This window comes from Pistacia vera, unplaced genomic scaffold (genome assembly GCF_008641045.1).
Source record: "Pistacia vera cultivar Batoury unplaced genomic scaffold, PisVer_v2 Contig477, whole genome shotgun sequence".
Lineage (NCBI taxonomy): Eukaryota > Viridiplantae > Streptophyta > Magnoliopsida > Sapindales > Anacardiaceae > Pistacia > Pistacia vera.
Window position 1 is genome coordinate 294,121 of NW_022196309.1, and position 25,076 is coordinate 319,196.

General features: G+C 33.1%; 1 non-coding gene and 1 pseudogene across 1 annotated transcript; one reads left to right on the forward strand and one right to left on the reverse strand.

The window, feature by feature from the left end:
• The first annotated feature begins 4,196 nt into the window (after positions 1–4,196).
• On the forward strand, positions 4,197–23,887 carry LOC116146365 (annotated as a pseudogene).
• On the reverse strand, positions 14,668–14,740 carry TRNAR-CCU. The gene has a single exon. It is a non-coding gene; the product is annotated as a tRNA-Arg (tRNA).
• Positions 23,888–25,076: the final 1,189 nt, after the last annotated feature.

The following is a 25,076-nucleotide window of genomic DNA, read 5'->3' on the forward strand; positions in this document are numbered from 1 at the left end:
ATGTTTCTCATGCTACAATAAAATTAAATATTTGTAAGTTATTTATCCAAAAATATAAAAAAAATTAATAGAATAAAATTGTTCTATAATATAAACAAACACATATATGTTATGCAAAAGAACATATATTCAAAACACCTTCCAAACAGCACTAATTAAAAAACATGAATCCCGAATAAAAACAATTCAATAAATCAGACAAATATAAAAGTCATAACAAAGATACCACTTCAAGTTTACCAAGCAATTTTTCCAGCTTTAAAGCAAGTTTATGGTTCTCGTGAGTTAAAATTTCAATCTATTTAACAAAATAACATAAAAAAAAAAAAAAGCAATTAAATCGATACAATAATGAAAATCCATATAAAAAACAATACTTTTACAACTATGCTGATAATACCTCTTTCTGCGAACTAAAATATAAACTTCGGTATTTGAATTGATTGGTACAAGAATTATCAGGAGAAGTAAGCTTGCTTTGTTTACTTTCTATTCCATAGTTTTGTTTTTCCTATTGGACTAAGAACTCTCTGTAATCACATGTATTGGTCGTTGATCTTCTTCTTCACTTTCACTATAAATAACAGAATCAATAAGACGCTAAATATCTTCATTTTGCTTTTCAAGATCTTTTTCATGAAAATGAACAGAGCATCTACGATTAACATTAACAGGGCGTTTCCTTTCTTCGACACTTGATTTGAGGTTGACATGCTATCAACAATACCATAACAAAAACGAAAGCCAAATATAAAATCAATCTTGCAAAACTATAAAAGCCCAAACATATACTTAATCATCACTCTCATTATCCGTTGTTTATCAAACACAGCTTTACAATATAATATGAACAACAGTAAAATAACTCAAAAAATAAAAAATAAAACCAAATAAAGTTTCACTTTCTTCAACCCTTTATTTCAGATCTCCATGCTACAATCAAATTTCAAAAATCAATCTTGCAAAACTATAAAAGCCCAAACAAATACTTAATCCTCATTGTCATTATCCAATGTATATCAAACTAAGCTACACAATATAATATAAACCATAGATAAACAAATCAAACAATAAAAAAAGAATGAAAACAAAGAGTTACAAACAAAAAAAGAAACAAGGACGAAATAAATATTACTTACATTCCTATAAAATATTGTTTAGATACTGCCGAAGCTCTAAACAAACAAAAAACAGTAGTTGAAAAACCAAAAAAAAAAAAAAACAGATACAAGACAGCGAGGTAGAGACAATGACAATGTACTGAACAATACCCTAAGTAAATAGTAAACAAATTTGAAATAAAACCTAGCCAAACAATCAGTACAACAGTTAAAAAATTGAAATAAAACCCGGCCAACAACTGAAAAAGCATTAACTATCCAATCCAAAAAAATAAGAAGTCAAAGTTAATCCAAAAATGTCCAATTCAAAGAAGACTATAATTAATAATAACATTTTGAATTAAATATATTTGACAATATATATCCACTATAATTAATTTTAGCAAATTGGATTAAATAATAAGTTATATATGAATGTGTAACAATGAAAAAAATTACTATTATTAATTCTATTATCCAATATATCAAGAAATACATACAATAAAATATTGCTTTTTCACATAAAATTCATAAGTAAATAAACAATCCAAAAGATAAACAATATGTCCATATCCAATTTCAAAAGCAACCTGCCCGCGCAACTAGTATCTATATAATCCTAAAGTCTACCCTCTCTATATATTGATCACCATTTGGACTACACGTAGGATGTCACATAGGATCTTAGGAGCTCTATTAATAAATGATTGTCATGTAAGAAGATTTATGTTAGTCCCTTCACATTCACCTAAATATTAATAACAATTAAATAGTGGCATCCCAAAGGTCTCAAGAAAGCTTTGTTCATATGTATAGATTAAATTGCATATATTTTGAATTTGAATTTCAATTGATTTTGATTTTGCTTTTAGAGATTGTTCAATGTAGGGTTGTTCAACAAGGTGAGCCGCTCGCGAGCCAACTCGGCTCGGCTCGATTCGTGAGAGAGCATGAGCCGAGTTCGAGTCTGCCTTGGCTCAGCTCGTTAGGCTCGCGAGCTGAGCCAGGCTTGAATTATTAGGGGCATTTTAGGGGTTTTATAAAGTATGGGGGATTAAACTAAAATTTTCAAAACGAAAAGTTTGCGAAAATGATGACGAACCCTCGATGTTAAAATCCCTAAAAACGAAAGGAAGAGAAACAGAGTCATTAGAGAAAGAGAGAAAGCAAATGAGTAATAAGTAACAAAAAGAGAAGAGGAAGATAGGTTAAAAAGAAAAGAAATGGATTAGGGGAAAGTTAAAAGAAAATAAGTTGAATTTTCTTTGCAATTTGGAACATGGGTTTTGTTACCAAGAGAGAGATCAGGAAGCACAAGAAAATAAAGAACCCTAAATCAAAAGGGCAGTGAGAATACCTTCGGAGTTGGTGGATAGAGCAAGGGAAAAAGGAGAAACAAAGAAAGAGAAATGAGAGCCACTAGAGAGAGAAAAAAAAAGAGCAAATGAATAATAAATGAGAGAGAGAGAGAGAGAGAATAAAAGAAAGGAAAGGTGTAATAAATTGGAGAGAGAAGAATCCACTTTGGATTTTCAAAAAAAAAACTGCATTTTTTTTATTTTATTGGTTCGCGAGCGCGCTTTAACTCGGCTCGTTAAGCTGGCTCACGAGCCAGACTTGAAATCCTTTTCTCTCTTCACGAGTCGATCCGAGTCAGAAAATCAACAACTCAGCTAAGCTCTACTCGAACTCGAATTCTCCTCCCTTTTCACGAGCCAAGCTCTTTAAGCCAAAAACTCAGCTCGGCTCAAAAACAGCCCTAGTTCAATGTAGAAGAATTTGCTTTGTAAGGCAACTCAATACGTATATAAGTTCTTTTTTTTGTTTTCACTTTGCTTTGGATACACATTTATTCTATTTAATTTTTGAAATAATTGTTGTTTTTAGAGGAAAACGATTTGTATCTTCAGACTCTACTTAGGATTTCATAATTGTTTTATAATTTATAACTTTTGTGTACTAACGATTATGCTTAAAGACAGCACATATTTATGTTTATACAATGACGGTTCATTTTCATTTGCTTCTCTTTCCAATATATTCAATCATCTTTCATAGTTTGGCTTCTGGGTTTTTAACCTTACTTTGATTTTCCTAAAACCCACTTTCAGTTGGATGAAATTTAATACAAGTTAAGCTATGGAAGAATCACATGGACAGCGTAGTTCAAATACGCCGGCTCCTTTTCTCACAAAGACATATTAGATGGTGGATGATCCAATTACCAATTCATTGGTGTCCTGTTGTTATTGGTCAACTCATTACTCATTTGCCTGAAAATGTTTTACTTATCTATATTATAAGTAGCACTTCCCCATGGATGGTGAGGAATGAAGTGCTCCGACAGTGTGGATTGCATTATATTTTCAGGTTTCTTTTTTTTTTCTTTTTTTTTCTTTAATATCAAATGTGTACATGTTACTTTCTCAATCTAAATAAAATGTTGTTGCTTTTATAACTATTGCAAACATTTATTTATTTATGAATTATTATTTGACATTTTGGAATGAACAAATTTATGTTGTATTCGTGGGTTGTTTAGGGAAAGCTTTGTCAAGATGTGCAATGACGGGAAATTGATTGATATTGATCGAAAAAGGTTTGAGGCTTGGAAGATTATGTCAATGGAGGTAACAGTTAAAAGAAAATTTATATGGGTTTGAGCCAATTGTCATATGTTAATACCTTTTTTTTTTTTTTTTTTATTGTACTCATAAGTTTTTTATTCTTCCTTTTGAAGGAGAAGCTACCGTATCTTGATCGAGCTGAAAAACAAAAGGGAACTTTCTAGATTAAGAAAAAGAAAGAATTTCCTTCGTAATTAAGCCGCATCCTTTAAGTGAGAAGGGGTGCGCCAAACCGGCGACGAAAAATAGGTACCCCACCTCAGGCAGAGTTAGTGAGCCGTGTAATGGCAACCATTTCGCGCGGTTCATGGGACACTTGAGTTAGTAGCTGGCGCCCAACTGCGTCTTGACCCCTATCCAATTTTTGGGCCAATTCCCCCTTCGTACTACCAAAAAATGAGATTCTTGCCGAATCCGAGTGCATGGTTCAAACCTTCTTTATGAAGTTGGTGATGATCTTGATGAAGATATGGTAGCAAATTATGCTGCCAAGCTCAAGAAGGTAAATTTTGTCTTTTTCCTAGGAATGACTATGCTCCTTTAATGTTGCAACCATGCAATTTTCTTTGTATCTCTTCCGCTCTCCTTCATTTTTTAGTTTAAATTAATTTTGTTCTTGCCTCAGGTGCTATCTGAGCTTCCTTCTCCAGTTAATAGTGGGAAAATGCTCACTGTAGAGGATCTTCAACAGGAGTTGGTTTGCTGTATCAATATCAAACATAGGTTTGTATTTACTTTAGTAAGGCAAACTTCAAACCCAAGCATAATATATTCTATTGACTGCTGCTGAAATTTTGCAGACTGCTGCTTAATTTCCATTCGTTTCGGGGATGGGAGACAGTTCATTCCCTTACAAACTTGTTCGTAAAGTATTATAAGTGCATGCATGTTTTGTAATATCTCATATCAAGGCCTTTGGTATAGTGGCTGAAAAAATACACTCATGTGAGTGATCTTTAGCTTGTATAATCATTGCTTTGGGGTTGGGTTCCTCTGTTTTGTTTCAAGAGGGATTAGGGTAAATTTACAAGTGTCTGTAGTTGATCAGTTTATTTTCTTTATTTTTTGATATTCTCATGGCTTACCTTATGGTTGTGTTTGTTTTCATGATGGTCAATTAGTGTATTGAATGATATTAGCCTTAACTTCTTTGTATTATTTGTTTCATTAAGAGATATCAGTAGGAAGGAAGTAGATTTTTCGTTGCTTTAACTTGGATGACTTTTTGAAGGTTCAGTTGAGTGGTAAAATTTGTAGTACTGCCCGATTTACCTGGTCCAAAGCTTCATGAATTGTTTGGATCTGTTGATTTGTGATGAATATTTGGATTCCGATTTCATGATTTGTCATGAATTTTTTATCACGTTTGATCAGCTATATATATATATATATATCACATACTCTGAATTTTAACAGGGATGAATTTGATGAAGAAAAGGAGCTGGATGAAATGGTTCTGTCTGGATAGACACAAGCTCTTGCAGTGGTTGGAAACGGTGGGAGCAGATCAAGTGCACTGCGAGCAGAAGCCGTGGAGGCTGAAAAGGATACTGAGGTGGATGAAATTTCAGAACCTTCTGGGAGAAACGTAACAAGACAGGTTGAAGGAGGTTAGGAGCCGTTTGGCATCTCAAGAGCAGATTTTTGTTAAAGAGAACCTAACAAGACAGGTTTGTAATTTGATTCTGTTATAATCAACCAGTAAACACAAACTAACCACCAAATCAAACAATCACAAAGATTCACACAAAACACATCAACAAAAAACACAAGATATACTGTAGTTCATTTATCTAAATTGGATAAGCTACATCCACGTTGAGCTCCAGAAATGGGAGAGCTCGCTCTACTAATTATTAGTGAAGATCCAACCAAATGATTACAAGCCTATCAATCTCTCTTTGTTACAAGAAACCCACACCGTAACTTCTCCTAGAGACACTCACCTGGAATCCTCAAGAACAAGAGCAAATCAGCCCTCTTGATTGATTACTAAACCACCCAATCAACCCAAGTTACAAGAGTTTCTAAATTGAACCAAACAGCTCAAAACAGAGAAGAAAAACGCGAAAAAGAGTAAACTGTAAAGCAGAAGAAAACAGCAGCAAAAATTAATTCATTGACTGTGCATCTCTCTCCTTTTATATTGTTGACTCATCTATGATTCTCAGCCATCAGATTTGGAAGAAATCAATGATCAGGATTTGTTTCAACCAAATGCCAAACGCTGCGTTTCATTAAACTATAGAGAGACCTTATTTCAGTCTTCACTTCAACAGATTCTTTATTTGAATTCTTTTTGTGTTGTTTTGATGATGAATTCATAAGGGTTTCATGGAGTCATGATGGAAGATATCCACATCTATTTACATATGGATTATTTGCAAGATGTTATTTTGATTTTATTAGTTAAAGTTTTGATTTGATGCGTTAAAATATTCTCCTTCTTTTTCTCTATGATGAGGATTTGGCATGATGTGATACCAAAGTGGGTATGCATAAAATCGGTTTAAACATGTGGGATAAGAATTGATATGATTGATGAATGATGGATGATAAATGGATAGTATGAATATATATAATTAAGTTGGACCTGGGTTTAGTTAGGTAAGTGGGGAAGATTGCAGGTGTTGTAGTTATGGTGGAAGAGATCCAAGAATATTTTTGGTGGGTGATACTGATTAGGATGCCAGACATCCATTGTGGAAAAAAGTGAAAGAGCCCAAGTTGGAATTGTATACCATGAATCATTCGTGTTGGGAATGGGTTTGTGGAAAGTAAAATCACAGTTAAAGTAATTAAGCCCACCGCCCAAAATCAAGAGTTGTGTTATACTTTCACATAAATGTACAAAAAGCAAATTCAAGGGATAACATAAATAATCAAAGACCAAACCTATAATACTAGATTTTGTTACGGGAAAAATGCTCACTTATGCACCAAAATGGAAAGAAAACAGGTTAGATTATGAGCTAACCACGTGGATTAGGATCTGATATGACATCCTCGACTACCAAAATTATTATTATTTTTACCATTTTTTAGCCTTTGTTAAATGAGGATGTATCCATGGTTTTGTTTGGTTCATTAAGGATTCTGGGTGTTTTCCTTTTTGTTTATTCATCTGTACCAATGGTATGGTAGATAAAGCCTTTTCTTTTTTTTCTTTGGTAAGAGATTGATTTTGGGTTAATTATTGGTGTTAGAGAACTTGGTTTTAATAAGGTTACTTTTTCTGGTCTGCAGGGTGAAGTAGAGGTAATGATGTTGCATGCTTTGTTCTGAAATGTGTTAATAGTACATTCTTCTTTGCATTTTTTGAGAGTTTGCAAGATCACCATTCAATGGGGGGGGGGAGGGAAAGGAAAAGATATCAACAGGTAGTTGAGGATGGTGTACAAAGAGGGGTCTCTAGATTGTATTTGAGAAGTTGCAGTTCAAAGTGGCTGCGAACCTCATTTCCTCGCTCTACAGTGGAACGTAAGCCAGGGGGAGTTAGTTGTCCATCTCTCATGGAGTTATGCATATATAAAATATGTGAGTTGCTTGCATTCCCTGGGTGTGTTTAGTTGAGAAATACTCAAACAATTTTCCCGACCATTTTTGAAACAAAGATAAAACAAACATGCATTCGAGTATCTTCAGGAATCTCAACATAGTAAGTTATTCTTTTTGCTTCATCTCATTTGTTATTTTGTTTTGTTTTGTTTTGGGTTGGCACGCTGTCGTAGGCACCCAGAATTAAAACCCTAAAAATACACGTAGTAGTGTGAGTAGGGATCGTTCCCACGGAGAGTGTCTAGCCGAGTTTTATGTTACGTGGACCAGTATGGGAGGGATTTGAGTAAAAATAGAAACAATTTCAGGAAAACAAATTCAACCTAATTTACCGAAATCAATCAAAATAACGAAACTTGGTCTAAGTCAACATCCACCATCGGAATCTTATAACTGATCATTGATGCAAATATAAATCAATTCATACCTTGAGTATTCACTGTTGGAACTATTTTCTTATTTCTCCTTAGTTGTAATTAATTAGAAAACAAACGATCTAATTAATCTTACTACTAAATAACCCTAGACAAACACTAAAGGTTTAATCTAGTGGCAGCCTTAAGGGCTAGAGAAATTGATAAAGCTAAACAACACAAACACAAGCGGTTGTATTTAATTTAGTTGAATGTTCTTCTTAAGATTTAATGATTCCTGGCACAGCAAATTATTAAACCCTAATTACTTCACAAGTTAGAGGGATCAAACAATTACGGATTTGGTATCAAACTTAGTAGTAGATTGCAACAAATAATACACTAGTAGGCCTCCTAGTAATTAAATGAAACAATCATGAAAATAGGCATAGAAGAACATTCAATACTCAAAACATAAATTGAATATTAAAATAAAACAGATTAGATCTCACAGTCTATTGATTTCGAGGCCTTCGTTTCCTTCGACCAAGTTATAAAAGTTTAGCTGCTCATGGCTATGAAAAACTCAAAAGAAACGAAGAAGACAAACAGAAAGAGAGACGTGTGTGATATATCTCAGTCTGATCTCTCTCTCCTTTTAAACATATCCCATTCAAGTATTTGAATTCTACTAAATCTCCTCAAAATATTCTAATATCCTAAAATAACATTTATCCTAATCTGATTCTAATTAATTGAAAATAAAATAAAGTCCTAAAATAAAATAGGAAAGTGGTGTGTCCAGCTGTAACTTGCGTGCAATAGGTCTTCAAATCTTCCAATAATAAACTGCCTCTTTATTGCATGACAAGGCGGAATGTTCCAGAACGTCAGCAGTGCAGGTGCGTCAACTTCAAGCCCAATTATAACCTTGATACAGCAAGTATCTCTCCAAACTCAAACATGAAAGTTGTAGATATATTTCTTAGGGTTCCACAGAATTTTGAATCATCTCAATCGGAGCTCGGATGAGAGAGTTATGCCCACATTACGAAGCGATGTCAAAACTGTCCGAATTCACCTAATTAGTTCCGTTTTGCATTCAACGCCTCCATTTGCATCTTAAATCAAAATAGAATAATAATGAGTACATTTAGGCAACAAATAAGTATAAAAGACTAGACATTCAGGGGGGGTAAATATGACATTTTGCATTCTCATCATGGGTCATTATATTTTAATATTTTTCTTATTATGAATAATTATTTGTAAAAACGTTTTTGGGTGTTCTCTTTTCTCAAAAGTGAGGAAGATATTGTGTGGACATGTTGAACAAATCCTTAGAAAGTGGAATTTTTATTGTATTTTGATTTGTTGATTTTGCGGCTTTGACTGATATTCGATGCAATAGGCATCAATTCTTTCTTATTATTCGAGTTCAATTGAATTTCCTATTTCTAATTCTGTGATTTCGTTGTATTCTTGTTTGAACTTTCTGTATGGTTAACAAATTGAGGGGAACCGAATTTGAAAATTAGAATAATCATGATCTTAAATAAATTTGATTTCACCAACATGGTAAATGGTTGAAGTGATGTTGGTATGAATTCAGCACCTTAGGGATTACTTATCAGATCGTTTTTTCATATGTTGCCAGGATTCCTTGAAAGCTTTGAAAGATAAACAGCAACCAACAGTTTGTCACATGTAAAACTATATATAATTAAAAAATGATCTTACCAAAACAAACTTTATAAACTGAAATGTCACGATATGCGGCAAACAAGTTTATCAATACTTTTGAAACTCCACTATTATCTCATAAAGTCTAATTTTTGTATACTATTCAAATCATTCTTAAAACAAAAATATTAGACAATACAAAATTTTAAGTTTTTAACTGCTTCACGTATAAAGTTATTGTTTTTTTTTTCTTTATCAAGTCTTGAGATATATATATGCGTGTGTGTGTGTTGTTTAATTGTATTATTTTCTTGGGATATTTGTAAGAATTGTTTTTTTGAGCTCTATTTTTTTTTTTTAACTTTCAATTTAATTATCTAAATTTTTTTTTTAAGAATAACGATGATGAGGGATATATAATATAAGTAAAGGGGATGAAATGTTAAATCTTTTCAAATATAAACAAATAAAATAAAAAACATTTATGGAATTTATGGGATGCCATAAAAAAAAATTATAAAACTTCGAAATATGGTATCTTAAGAAATGTGGTTGTTTTAGACCATTAGTAGGATGCTAATAACTCCAATCTATTTTTTAATATACAATGGGAGCGTTTGGATCATATAATGTTTTATTATAGGTGGATATTATATTAACGGAATAAAAGATCATCTTGAAGATTACTGAGAATGTTTAGAAAATGTGTTTGATTGGTTCGAATATATTGGTGAATAATATGTTTGGTTGGAATGATAAATGGGTGGGTATGTTATATAGATTACTAAATTGCCCTCCTTTTTAAATATTAATATAACAGTATTTTTTATTATTATTTTTTGAACAATTTTTTTTAACCCCCTATTTTTCAGATTTAGCAAAAACACCATAACAACCAAAAACATTTTAAACTTAACAAAAACACCCTTACTCACCCCAAGCCAATGCCGGCAGCCAGCCACCACTGCTGGCGGCCGTTGGCAATGCCACAAATCTAGTCGTGACACCGGCAATGCCACAGATCTGGCAATGAAATGGCTAGGTCTTTGGCCATGAAATGTCGGCCATTTCACAGCCAAAGACTTGGCTATTTCATGGCCAAATCAGTCACCGTTTCATAGCCATAGATCTGGCTGTGAAACAGCTAGATTTGGCTTTTTTCCGATAGATCCATGGTCGAAAAAAGCCTCACCGGTGCACGGCTGGCCATATACGGCCAGTCGTACGTCATTATGGCGACTTTTGGCAACCTCCAATGGCGGTCGACGGTGGCTGTCGATGGTGGCTAGTTTTGGGTATAAAGGCATTTCTGTAAATAATGATAATAACAAGGGCAATGTCGTCCGAAAAATTTTAAAAAGTGAGGACAAAAGAACCTGCATGAATGATTGGGTGTTTTGTAAATATTAACAAATATAAGGTTATTTTGGACAAAATGCTCAACTGTTTAAGGGCAATATGGGGAAAAAATTGTAATACCAGAGTAAGTTTTAATAACAGTGCCCCCCCTCCCAGTTATTAAGATTACCGGAAATTTACCCCCCAAATGCTACTGTTTGTCATAAAATATTTCAGGAATAATTTTTTACAAACCAACCAAACATCTTCATCTGCACAATTTAAAAAATATTATCCCAGTTATCTAATATTAACCTGATCCAAACGGCCCCAATTATATGTAAGTAAAAATTAGGATTACAATTTTTCTTTATTTAAATAACCCATCCCGTTCATAAAAGGTTTATTCAAAATTGGTTGTGTTCTTAATCAAGTCCAACATGAATCAAATGCATTTCTAATGAATATGATTTTATGTTGAAGAATAAACTAAGCTTATTTAGTTTTATTAAGATTGTAGTTACGTTATTTTTGTTAAAGTAGAATTTGTCTTAGTATGTGATTTGAGCGTGTGTCTACGTCTCCGAACGCCAAGTTAGAAAACTTCACAATTGATTTCCTTTTTGCATGGGAATCTTGATCATAAGTTCTAATGTCTGAACTTAGATTAATATTTTTGTTATCATTAAATCATCATTTAGGATCAATGTGTTCACTTATCTAAGTCAAGTTTGTTAATGAGATCTAGAATATTTATTATTTCTATATTTGGTTGCATATTTTATAAACCTATGATGTTTTAAAACTTATAGCTAGCCTTTAGTCCAAGAAATGTTGTATTATTGGGGAATATTATATTAATGGAAAGATGGATTACCAGAGAATATTTAGAGAAATATGTTTGGTTGGTTGGAATAAATTGATAAGTATGTTATATTAATATGTTTGGTTGGTTGAGAGGATAGATGAGTGGGTATGTTATATAGATTACTAAATTGCCCTCCCTTTCAAATAATAATATAATATTATTTTTAGTATATTTTTTTTAATCATTTCTTTTAACCACCTATATTTGAAATTTTGCTAAAACACTCTAGCCATATAAAACTTTAATTCGTAGAAAAATCAACCCCACCCACCCCAAGCCACTACCAGCAACCAACCACCATCATCGATAGCCACCGTAATGGCGTACAACCAACCAGATCTGGCTGGTCGTGTATTGGTAAGGCCTTTTCTAACCATAGATCTATGATCTATGGTCGGAAACAACCCGATCTAGCCGTTTCTATGGTCATTTCATGGCCAAAGATGTGTTCGTGACATGGTCATAGATCTGGTTGTGAAAATGTCAAATCTTTGGCCGTGAAACAACGGCCATTTCATAGCCAAAGATCTAGCATTTTCACGGCCAGATCTATGGCCATTTCCGGCCATGGATCATAAATCCATGGTTAAAAATGTCTTTACCGACGCACGATCGGCAAGATCCCATTGGTCTTGAGCCGATATGACGACTTTCCCCAGTGGCCGGCAGTGGTCTTGAGTGGTTGGGGGTATTTTTTTACTTTTAAACTTTTTTTGTGGCTAGAGTGTTTTAGCTAATTCTCAAATGTGGGGGGTCTGTGGTAATGGTTATTTGGTAGACATATGAGGGCAAATGTGTCCGAACTGATAAAAGATTAAGGGCATCAAAATTAAGTTTACTCCGGTAATCTTATAATAACACCCCCTGGGAAGGTAATCTGATTACTCCCAATATTACCGACAATAAACACTATTTACAACAAAAGATTATCGTAATATTTTATTACTTGACAATCGAACGAGGAGAATCTTGAAAATTAAACAAAGATTACAGGATTAATCTTATTTTACCCCGAACCAAACACAACCATAATGTTAAATTAATCACCTTGACAGTTTTTACGTATATTATAACCAAAAAAAAAAAAAAAAAAAAAATTAGCACGAACTAGAATGAACAGTGCAATAATATTCTCAAATACAGTGATACCATTTGCTGTAATAATTAAACTGAAGAAACCACCCTTCTTAATGTACATCATTTCAAAGTTTTAAAAATAATTTTGATTCTTATATTAGCCCCACAAATTTAATAAACATCCTTCAAAATCCATCATAGATTCATAGCAAAGTTTGAACAAGATAAAAAGAATCAAGGTTTGAGTATGTTATGATTTGAGACTAATTATCAACCTTAATCGAATAACACACACAAACAGAAACAAAAGATCAACACCAAAAAATTTACTAACACACACAAACAGAAACCAAAAGATCAACACCAAAAAATTTACTATGCTTCAGCTATCCAAATAGGATAGACCACATCCACGTTGAGCTCCAAAATAAAGGGGTTCTCTGCACTAATCAATCACAGATTACAGATTACAAGAATCACATAAAGGGGTTCTCTGTACTAATCAATCACATATTACAGATTACAAGAATCACATAACACACTTCTCTCAACAATCTCACACTCTTCACCTCACAACCCACTACGTAATTTCTACCCAAGAGAAACTCACACTGGAATCTCTAACACTAAGAGAAATGCAACCCTCAACAAATGATTAAGCTAATCACTCAAGAAATTACAGAGAGTGAAAAAACCCTAGCCGCTGATTATTGAAGTGAAAAGTGCAATAGTTGAATGAGAAAAGAATCCTTTTATATGACTGAGCAGGTGGCTTCATGGCAACTATTGGATCGAGTGGTGAAGCAACGCTCCAGATCATTCAAGTGCAGAACCAGTAAAACAACAGCGTGCAAAGCTAATCCATACGGCATCATTTTAGGCTTCACATTTAACAGAGTAGATATAAATGGGAAGGAAAAAAATAAAAATAAAAATTTGGTAATTCAATTAAAGGAATTTGTAATTATAAAATATATTAATAAGTGAAGTTTCTTTGGTTCATGGCAAAGGGAGAAAATGTTCTAAAAATGTAATGGATGTTACAAAAGATATTAAAAAAGGAGAAAATATTTTTTAGCGCCCACCTTTTGTTTAATTAACCTCCATTTAATTATATAAGAAAATATTTTTGTTTTTAAGAAATTAAATCTTACATATAAATAAAAAGACTGTATAAGGAAGGATTATATACAACCAATTTCCTCCAAACAACTTGTTATGCCTGGGAAAACAAGGGCTGACGTGGAAAGTCACGTGATAAAGCGTGACTTGCTCCCGTCAGAACGGTAAGCGCACGTCAAGCCTGCCAAAAGTCATGGAACTCCCACGTGTCCATTTCCCTGCTCCAAATCGGGTGAAATCAGCTTGAGAAGTGGGCAATGGGACATAAAGCCGGATTATGTCCTGACATTCACACCAACCCAAAGATTTAATGATGATTACACGCATTCAACTCGATATAAAAAGAGGAAGACCCCTCCATTAAGGGGATTCGGCCGTTTTACACTTGAACTCTCTCTCTCTAAAAACTTTGTATTTACCTTTCCCAATCATTTGTAAGTCAGTCCGCTTTTGCGACCTGACCCACCATATTAATACAAATCAGTGGACGTAGGACTTGCTACCTTAGCATCCGAACCACTTTAAAAGCTCTCATTGCATTTATTTCGTATTCTCTATCCATAATCACGTGTGTTTTTTGACCAATCAACGTTGCGCACGTGTCGGTTAGTTGATGTTAGAATCACGCATCAACACAACTCATTTAAATAAAATAGAAATTATAGTACAAAAATTATCAATAAAAATAGTTTGGAAATATTTATATTAAAACATTATCAAAAAAAATATTCTTGGTAGTGTTATAGAAAAAACTAAAAAAATTATATATTAAAAATTATCAACAAAAAAATTTATTAAAAAATAAAATAAAAATTTTTTGGAAGTATTTATATTGAAATATTAATATGAAAAAAAAATAAAAATTATAAATTATCAACAAAAATATCATGGAAGAAGTGTTAAGGTCCTTACGGAAAAAATAGAAATTTAAAATTATTAGACGCGCCAGATAGGGGTCGAACCTATGACCTTCTGCTTAGGAAACAGACGCTCTATCCACTGAGCTACAAGCGCTTTTGATAGAGAATATGAATACTAAAATTTTTATATAAAGTTAACCACAAATCGTTGTTTTTGTTTATGTAGACCTTTATATTAAAATAATGAATTTATGTGTTAGTTTTCATTTAAACTGTTTGTTTAAATTTTAATAAACATTGGTTTTAATAATATTAAAGTATTTATCTATTTTTTCTTGGGTCAAAAAGTTTACTTGATATATTTATAAACCGAATATATTTGACCTCATGAAATTTAGTAATTTACAATAAATAAAAATTAAATGAAAAGAAAAGAAAAGCTTTGATCAATTATCATCAAGTATCAACTACAAATCGCAAACCTTTATTTTTTATTTTTTTTTTTAACCACTGGCCCTTCAATCACGATTTGATGCATGGAATCAGGAGTTGAAAACGTTTATATATATAGATTACAGTAATGTGGTAAATTAAGGTAGCCACTTGATCCAAACATAGATGGCAACAGAAAAAGAAAATAATAATGATTATTATTACTATTATCACCAATAAAATTAGGGCTTTTCAATTGGGAAAAAAAAAAATTAATAACATCAATGGAAAATCATAAGTTCTTAAATCAGGTTGTGATACCACACGTAAGAAATTCTTTAATTATGTAAATCAAAACTCCAATTTTACATAAGTCTTTATACACAATAGCTTTGAACAAGATGATTTTCACAATTCCATAATTAAGGAGAAGACATACCTTGGTCCATGATGATTTCTCTCAAAGAAATTGATCGTAGATGAGAAATCTCTAGGAAACTATGTTTCTCTCACTTGACCCATTTAGGTTTGACATACGTTTTTTAATGGAGAGAAAACTGTGGATATTTGATTAGAAAAATTGCCTCTTTCTAAAATAGGGTTTTTATAATCACACATTCCATCAAAGTGTGCAGTTATTAGAAAATAACTCTCTATTGACCAATAGGATTTTAGCACATAATAATTATTAAACAATAATTATCTTTCAAATAAATAAAAGATATATTTAAAATTTTAAGGCACGTGGGCCATTAAATAAAAATCCAACACATATTACTTTATATTCTACTATGTTAAATGACATTTTAGTAAAATATTAAATAAATTTAAATTTAAAAATTCTCCAAACGTATAATCCAAATAAACTTTATTAACAGGAGTTGGTTAAATATTTTGAATAAAGTGGCAAATTTTGTAGACTCATTCGAATAAATAAACCTATCTTATTGTGATGGGTCAAATCCACTATAGGCACGTCTACGGGCCATGTAGAGGCCCAAACTCCCAATATAAAATTATTACATGTAGAGGCTCTCTTGATGTAAGAAATGACTAAGAAAACTTTTAGTATTATCTTTAAATTATTTTTTATCAAATGAGTTGAAAATATAAGATAGAGGAAATAGGGTATAATTTTTTTCTAAAATATGAAATTTATAAAAAATAATTTCAAAAATAACTTTCGAATACTTAGTACCAATTATCTTTTCGATGGGTGTCAGATTGAGGATAAAAATATCGTATGAATTAGCAACTATTTTTATGGATTTGTAGAAATACCTTTTTTTTCTTTTATTCATACAAATTTTATTGTAATTGGGTAATGAATAAGAAGTAATAAAATCATATAAATATCTTAATATAGAATATGAAGCCACATCTTAACATCTTTAAATCCTTAGGAGAATCAGATTAAGAAGAGAGGATTCTAATTTTGAAGGAACCTAGAAGACTACCATCTTCTTGTGATTTAAAACTTTTGTTGGAGTAAACATAAACATGTGATTGGTAAATATTAAAAATCATGTTTTGGGTTAATTAGGATATCACTTAATTTTGACTTAAAATGGTGACACCAATTTTCAACCTTTAATCTTATACAATCTAACTGTTAGGGGATGGAATGTTACAAGCAGTTATTTTATGTGCCACTTCATCACCTTTAATTGTTGGATTATAAATTATTAACTATAAATTTGTGTTTCAAATGATGTTAAAAAATAAATAAAAAATTATTATAGCATTATCAAGTAAAAATAAGGTTATTGTAACATAAATTTTTAATACAAGTTTGTGACAAATTCATGACGGTTGAATTACAGTAATCCAATGACTCACTAATTGCTTAATTGGCATTAAAAATAATTAACTTTTAACATCAGTCCTTCAGATTCGCCCTTATTACCAAAATAGATCGAGATGGGATTTTTTTTTTTTTTCGTGTACAAAGGATTTACTTGTTACTAATATAATCTAGCCGTTGCTCGTCTTTAGATCTCTTGTTTCACTCCCATAGTATCATAAATCGGATCGATGAAGAAGAAATGAATGCATTTCCCGCATACTTTTTTCAACATCTTTTTTCTTGGTTTGAGAGAACTGATTCAAGACTTACTTGATTTTGTGTATCTGATCTTGGATTTCCTTGGCTTGTGGGTTCTTTTTCTTCTTGGCTTCCTTTGTCTAATTCAAGATATTTTTTTTTTATTCGATGATATAAAAAATATTCCTTTTTCTTTCCAATTCTCTTTTTATTACCATTTAAATTTCCATTAAAATGAAAAATAAGTAATTTGATTGGTATGATCCGCTGTTTCATTTTATATGCAGCACAAATTCTAGGAAGAACCAAAGCTCCCGATTTGATATAAGTATTTTCTAGCCATGTCATTCACTAAACTTTATATAGCCATTGGATTATCATAAATCAAAAGTCAAGAATTTGTATCACAAATTTACTTTATAATGACAGAACCCTTAAAAATATAGTTAAAAAAGAAAAAAAGCAAAGCTAAAAATGAGGAATTTGTGGGATTCTGGTCTCAAGTGTTTTAGGGGATAGACTTTGAGCAGGTACTTATTGCCTTTGTGGAATAATTAAATATCAATTTCGCGGTTCAGTTTACTATAATAAATTATGTGGTTGTAATTAAACGATATGACTTGTGGTGTTTTCTTCCAAAGTCTACTGATAATTGAAACTTAAAAGTATGCATTAATTTGACTTACAATATATGTACCTAACCTTGTTTAAATTTCTTTCTATATACTATTTTATGACAACCATTTCTGCGTAGAAAAGGATGGTGTGACCGTGTTACTACATGTGTTTCTTAGCTTACTTTTCTTCAATTTAAAACCTATTTATGTCTTGTATCTCCATTTCATCGTGTGCCCCTTAAAATAAATTTTATATTACTCTTTTTGAAAACATTAACACAGAAATTAAATCAAATAAACAATTCGACCGTGAAAATTAGATCATACTACTAGATTAATTACCCCCAATTGTTTGCCATCGCATCTTTGTATCAATGTTTTGCAACCTGTCCTGTGCAATGACTCGGTTAGGCCATTGGGTCCCAAGTTGAGTGGTTTAACCGGTGCAATGACTCGGTTAGGCCATTGGGTCTCAAGTTGAGTGGTTTAACCGGTTTGACTAGTGGGTCAAACTGGTGTCCAAAGATTTAAAATCCAACAAAAATAATCTTGAAAATTACTTGCAAATCCCTATAGGTTCGAAATCTTGAAAAACACCGTAAACACCACCATCAGCGTCGGTAAATAAGGTATGTTTCTGGCAACGACAACACTTCTCATCATCACGAAAACACTCCTCTCAGTCTCCTGACCAAAACTTATCTCACCCCTCCCTCGTTAGCCTCCCCAATTGCTAGCAACTGCGAGCTTTTCCAACTTATTTTTATAATTTTCGGTTGATTCACTTACCAAAAATCACTTTCGTCACCACAATTCCACTCATCGGTCATTCCTCTTCAAAAGTCTTAACATTCCAATCTTCAATTGTTATTTCTAGAATTTTGAATGAATAAAAAAATTTGTAACCCAATCCGATGAAAGCCCCATATCCTTGTTCAACTGGGCTGGGCAGGATTCCTAATCGCTGCTTGGTATTAATGAATATTCGAGGTTTTTACATATACTAGTTAACTATTGATAGGATGTGTATTTAAAAATAAAATGTTGACGTTGCAAAAGATAAAGATTCCATTTCTTTTTTTTATAAATTATATATTTTGAGTGCTTAGTTATTCCATTATTTATAGGAGTCAATATATTGAACCATGGTTTGGCTCGTGTGTTGATAAGTATGAAAATAAGTCCGGATTAGCTTTCATTCCACCACTGGTTTTCAGTAAACCCTTATGTTGTTCAGGAATTCGCAAATACCCTCTAATTTGGAAGATTAGATCATAACCCCTATTCCATTTAATTTTTTTGCTAAAACTAATTTGAGGTTATGTAAAACTTTGTTATTTNAGGGGAGTGTGACTATAAAATATATTATTTGTTGAGTGCGTGCTAACTATGAGTTCAAGGGTTTGACCGTTCGAGAGAAGAGGCAAAGAAGTGGGCTATTAAAGAGCCTGTCAGGATCCGGCCCAGTTAATATTATGAGATCCAGATAATCCTCTTTTGCAAGGCCAACTTAAATCCAACTTTATTATGGAAATTGATTTATGAACCTCTTATTTCATATTGCATTTGCATTGATCGTAGAATTTATAATATGTTATAATTTTTGGATGAGGTCATGAGGTGTGCTACTCGTAACACTTTCGAAGATTTTTTTTTTTTTTTTTTTTTTGGGTATCGAGTGCCAAAGCAATTTACATGCACTTCAATTAACTCTTCTAAACCCTAAAATTAATAGTCAAATAAACCTTGATAATTATCCCTTATTAATAATTGAAGATTCAAACTAAAGACCTCTTAAATAATACACAATCAAATAAACTCTGATAATTATCCCTTATCAATAATTAAAAATTCAAACTAAAAATCTATTAAATAATACACTCAAGAATAATATACAGTCAAATAAACCTCTGATAATTATCCCTTATTAGTAATTAAAGACTCAAACTAAAACCTATTAAATAATACGCTCAAGAATAATACACAGTCAAATAAACTTCTAATAATTATCCCTTATTAGTAATTAAATATTCAAACTAAAAACCTATTAAATAATACACTCAAGAATCACAAACGAACCATCAAACCTCGGATAATTATCCCTTATTAGTAATTAAAGATTCAAACTAAAGACCTATTAAATAATACACTCAAGAATCACAAACGAACCACCGTACTAGCTAGAGATAGTTTTAAATTTAACACTTATCATCGATCCAACACATAAAATTCTATATATTCTTTAATTCATTTCTATCAAAATTTAACTCTAGGAAATTTAATACCTGCTAATTGAAATACCAAATAAAACACCATCGCAACATCTTATAGAATGTATTAATAATTTTCATAGCAGCTAAATCGATGCCCGTTCAAAGAGTTGTCCAAGTAACAAGTTACTTACAAAACCCAACTTCCTACTTATATTACTACAACCTTGGCATCAAATAAAAACCTACGAGCTTCCACTGCTCCACAAACCAAAACACAACATGAGAAAAGCCATCTAATAATGCTGAAGCTAAACCTTTTGAAATTGACCAATTGGCGGCAACAGCAATTCATGATGTTGTTGCTTCAAGCTTGCGCACCTATTACACTTTTTCTCACAAATTAACATGGTAAGACCTAAATATTCACATCGAAAAACATACCACGTTTTCCAATTTTAATCACTGAGTTTCACAAAGACTGACAAAGCCTGTACTACTCTGCCACCCTCCATTAATTATTGCACGTCTCGGTGCTCTTTCAATACAATTCATAGGTAAAACTTCTCAACATTTCAATTCTAGGGTTTTTATCCACTACGTTAATTATACTATGTTTTATAAATCTATAGTTATCAATCATGATCGATAAATCAAGTTTTTTTATGTCACTTTGACATTATTAAAACAAACTTTAATATACCATTAATTAACTCAAATTTATTATGACTACGTATTATAATCTAACAAAATTTATCCGAATAAAGAAATTCCCATAAAATTGGGACGAAACACTGAATTTTTTTTCAAACAACAAGAAATCGTTACTTTTTTCAAAATATTTAAAAATAGTTTGTATGAATATAGATGATTTAATTAATAAATCCTTGGTTTGTTTGTTTCTGTTGTGTTTGAGCAAACAATAAACAAGAACTTACCCCAAAATAATCCCCGCCTTGGAGCCTATCGTGGGAGGGTACGGACGGACACGAATAAAAAAACATGTTATTTAGTGATAACGAGAAAAAGGACAACGTTACAAAATACTGACTATACCCTCGAAAACATACTAGCTTTCACTATGTTGGTGGGTTCGTTAATGCCCTTAGTAGTCCATTTCAAGCGTCCGTTACGGCAAAAATTACGAGCGCAAAAAATCTACGGCCGTGATCCGATCAGAAGTGGGTCTGTTGAAATACCAAAAAATATGTTTTCATGTATAAATTAGCATAATTCCAAATCACGCACAAAGCTGGTTTAGCTTGCTTTGTAATCCATTCAAGAATATACCAATTCAAAGACTTGTTCTTTGTCTCTTTTTAAGTTACTTATATTTAGCTTTTCTCTCCTTGTCTTTCAATCTTTTCTATCTCGTGTCTAATGAACAAAATCATGTAGAAGAGTTGTTTTTTCAAGTCTCTATCCAGACTCCCTTTCTTTTTTTAATTAATTAGTAGGTTCTGGGTCTTAATTTCCGATTTTTAGAACTGGAAGGCTCAGAAAATCCTGGGTAATGGTGTTCATGGTACGTTTCTTTTCAATCTTTGCGATGAATTTGGTTTTTTGGGAGATGTGTTTCCTTTACTCTTTTTTTTTTTTTTTTTTTCATTTTTTTGGGGGGGTTTGTAGAGACGGGAGGGAAGGTGAAGAAGAAAACAGAGAAATGAAACCGGAACCTGAAATGCAAGAAAGGGAAGCGGCTTCACCAAGGGGGTTTTAGGATTCCTGTTGCAGGTACAGATTCCGATAATAGTAGCAGCTGTTGCAACCGACGGAGAAATTGACGCCTGAGAGATCAACGCCGGTAGTAAACCGGAGGGCGGTACGCTTCGCATTGGAAGAGCATGATTGACGCCATTAAAAGAAGAGGCGCTTTGTCATTCTCTTGACAAACTATGATCTTACAGGCAAGAATCTGTGGAAGAAATTGCCTCGGATTCAAAACTTAAGTACTGAGGATAGTCCTGATGTGAAGGTCTATCAGTCTCTAAACCTTCTGGGAATTGAATATGAAGAATGCTGCTGCAATGATAATTTCTGTCCTGGTGAGAAAATCAAACTTTCAGTTTTGAATATTTGGTTTGAAGGTGAAATATTTTACTTTTTTGTCAATTTACTAGAAAATAATTTACACACTGTGGCTCCGTTTGGTTCTAATTTTATGTTTTTGGGAAAAGTTTTTGAAAAAAGTTAAAAAAAGGTTGAATTGGGCGGGTATTACGATGTAGGTTACAAATGTAAAATACCCCCATGTTTGTTTTTTTACAAAACAACCCTATAATAAAACATTAAAAGTTAACAAAAAATACCCCCATTTACCTCAATACGGACAGGGCACCACCGTCGGAGGGTGGCCGGAGTCGCTGTAACAAAAACATTTAAATATAAGGGGTATAATTGAATTCACATTTAGGGGGTTTAAAAAATGTTGAATAAAGTTGAAATATATGTGAGTTTTGGGGGATTTTACTGGTTAACTTTGTTGGGAATACTAAAAGTAGTATTCCCAAAATCAAACAAACGAAGCCTGTGTTTTCACAAAGCTGACTATTCGTATAGTAAAGTCAATTGTTTGTGCTCTTGATGGGATCTGTCATATGCTACCTTTTTTAGCTCTTAAATGACTGCGTATTCATTGGTTGATTTGACACCTTTTCCAAAAAAAAGTATCATTGGTATTTGACGATCCATCACACAAGATATGAGCTCTGCCTTTCTGAAATTTTTTCAATCTTTCACATTTCATTCAACTTCCTTCAAGTATTGGTAATTGAATTTTCTTCCTGAAACAACTTATTAGCTGAGGGGTCCTCTGATAATGTTTCCAGATCTCTTCATTCAATGTTGAAAACCAATTTGATTAGATTGAATCAGTTTGTACCAAAATGTATTGCTTTTTGGTTAAATTATTCGTTTAATGATGGTTCTGAACCATTTTCGTAGAAAACTTAATAGGGAAAGGGGGCATGCAGAAGTGTACAAAGGGTGCTTATCCGATGGTCGATTTGTAGCACGTAAAGAAGCTAATAAGAGAGGAGAAGAAGAAGAGGATAGAGTGAGCGATTTCTTGTCGTGAGCTTGGGATTATGGCACATATAAAGCACCGAAATGCCAGCTCGATTGATTGGTTTCAGCACCGAGAATGGTTACACCTTGTTCTTCAATATCTACCAAAGGGCAGCTTGGCTCATGTTTTGGTAATATTATATTAAAAACATATGCCGTTATTTAACTGCTACTATAGCTTTCGTTTAAGTAATGAAAAGGAGAAATTTGTTGTTCGGATGTCTGCACAGTGTATAGAATGAAGATAAGGTATAAGATAGCTTTAGGGGTAGCGAGATGGACTGAAGTCTCTCATCACCGACTGTCATAGGCGATATTATTCACAGAGGCATCAAAGCCTCTAATATTTTACTCACTGATGACTTTGATGCGCAAGTTAGTCATTTCCTCAACCACCAATTCCAACTTCTTTCACAAATTTTTGTTTTGAATGTGCATACTGATTTTTTTATGTCAAGCAGATTTCTGATTGGACTGACTATGGTCCAGAAAATTGGCTCACCATGGTGTCTTTCCAATTGAGGGAACCTTGGGTTAGTTAGTGCTTGGAATAACATCTATTATTTCCAGAATTAGATTATTGTGCTACAGTATTATGGACTCAATTTGGCTCCAGAGTATTTTATGCATGGAGTTGTTGATGAAAAAACTGATGTATTCGCATATCGGGGTCTATGTACTGAGTTGATAACTGGTCGTCGTGCAGTTGATTCATGTCGACAGAGCCTTGTGATAGGGGTAAGATACGCTTCACTAAAATCTAAATCAATTAAAATAATAAAATCTTGTTCTGATATAGTTCAAATTCTGTACCTCCGTTTTGATCATTCAATTTCAACTATACTACAATAGTATCTAATATGCAGGCAAAACCACTTCTAGACACAAATAATGTAAAAGAATTAGTAGCCGCGGCTGAGAGAAGAATATGATCTACAGAAATGAAACGAGCAATGTTGGCAGCTTCAATGTGCATCACCATATGTCGATAAATCGTCCACACAATGAATCGGGTATGAAAACAAAATCATTCATAATCATCAGTCACTATAGAAATTTTCTTCTTTCCAAACCTATTTGGTTGATGAATGTGCAAATGCAGGTAGCATGAGTTGAGAGGTGAGGATAAACCACAACCAAAGGTTGAACGCCAACGCAAGTGCAAGAAGACAGTCGTTTTGACGGTTGTGATTTGCAGGATTACACTTGTGCTAGCTATCTCAATGAAATCATCGTCTATGCAGCTTGTATGGAATGAATTATATAATTTTGTATATGTGTTATTGCTTCAGCTGCTGGCTTCGTTTTTTCATTTTCTTTTCTTTTTAATTTCTGGGTACTTTTTGTGTGTGAAGTCTATTAAGGGTTTTCCTACCCTAAAGGTGTACAGAGCTCCACAAATATTAATGGTTCTCCGAGTAGAATCCCGGTTAGATTTTTAAAGTGTAAAAGAATTTGGGTTTTATTTGACAGATATTGGACTTCAAGTTTTTTTATATCATCGTTACACTTCAACATAAAACAATGCGCCAGATGATTGGCGTCTCAGCTGTTTTATCCTAAAAAAAATAAATCCACACATGAAGCAGTCAGATCCGAACAACAAAAACCGCAAAACCGATGGCCACAGAAATTATGGTTCACAGTGGCTCTCCTATTTTATCACTGTTAATTATTTATTATATTACCATCTAAAAACAAAACCTACCCCACTCAACCAGACCCGAACCACGTTTCAAATTGACCGCCACCTGGCTGAAGCCACCGTCCCCTGATCGGGCCAAGTCCACACCAGACAAATCCAAGTCCCAAACCGCAGCCCAACACAGCCCTAACCGAAGCTCAAATGGCCATTTCTCTTAACCCAAGAGACCCAAAACCTCATATTCTAAAAGCCAACATTCTAGAATTCATGGGTCATCAGAGCTCGGCGTTGCTTCGCTGGATTCAGCGTGAGACACCGCGCGTGAAGGCACTCGCGGCGAGGGAGCGTGGGAGCTGTTAGTGAAGAGAGCTGAGTTGAAGCTGAGTGTTTAAAAGGAAGGACGAGTGGACTCGGCCGGGAAGACTTAAAAGAGGCGGTGAGGTTGAGTGAAGGGGAGTGTGACTATAAATATAGTT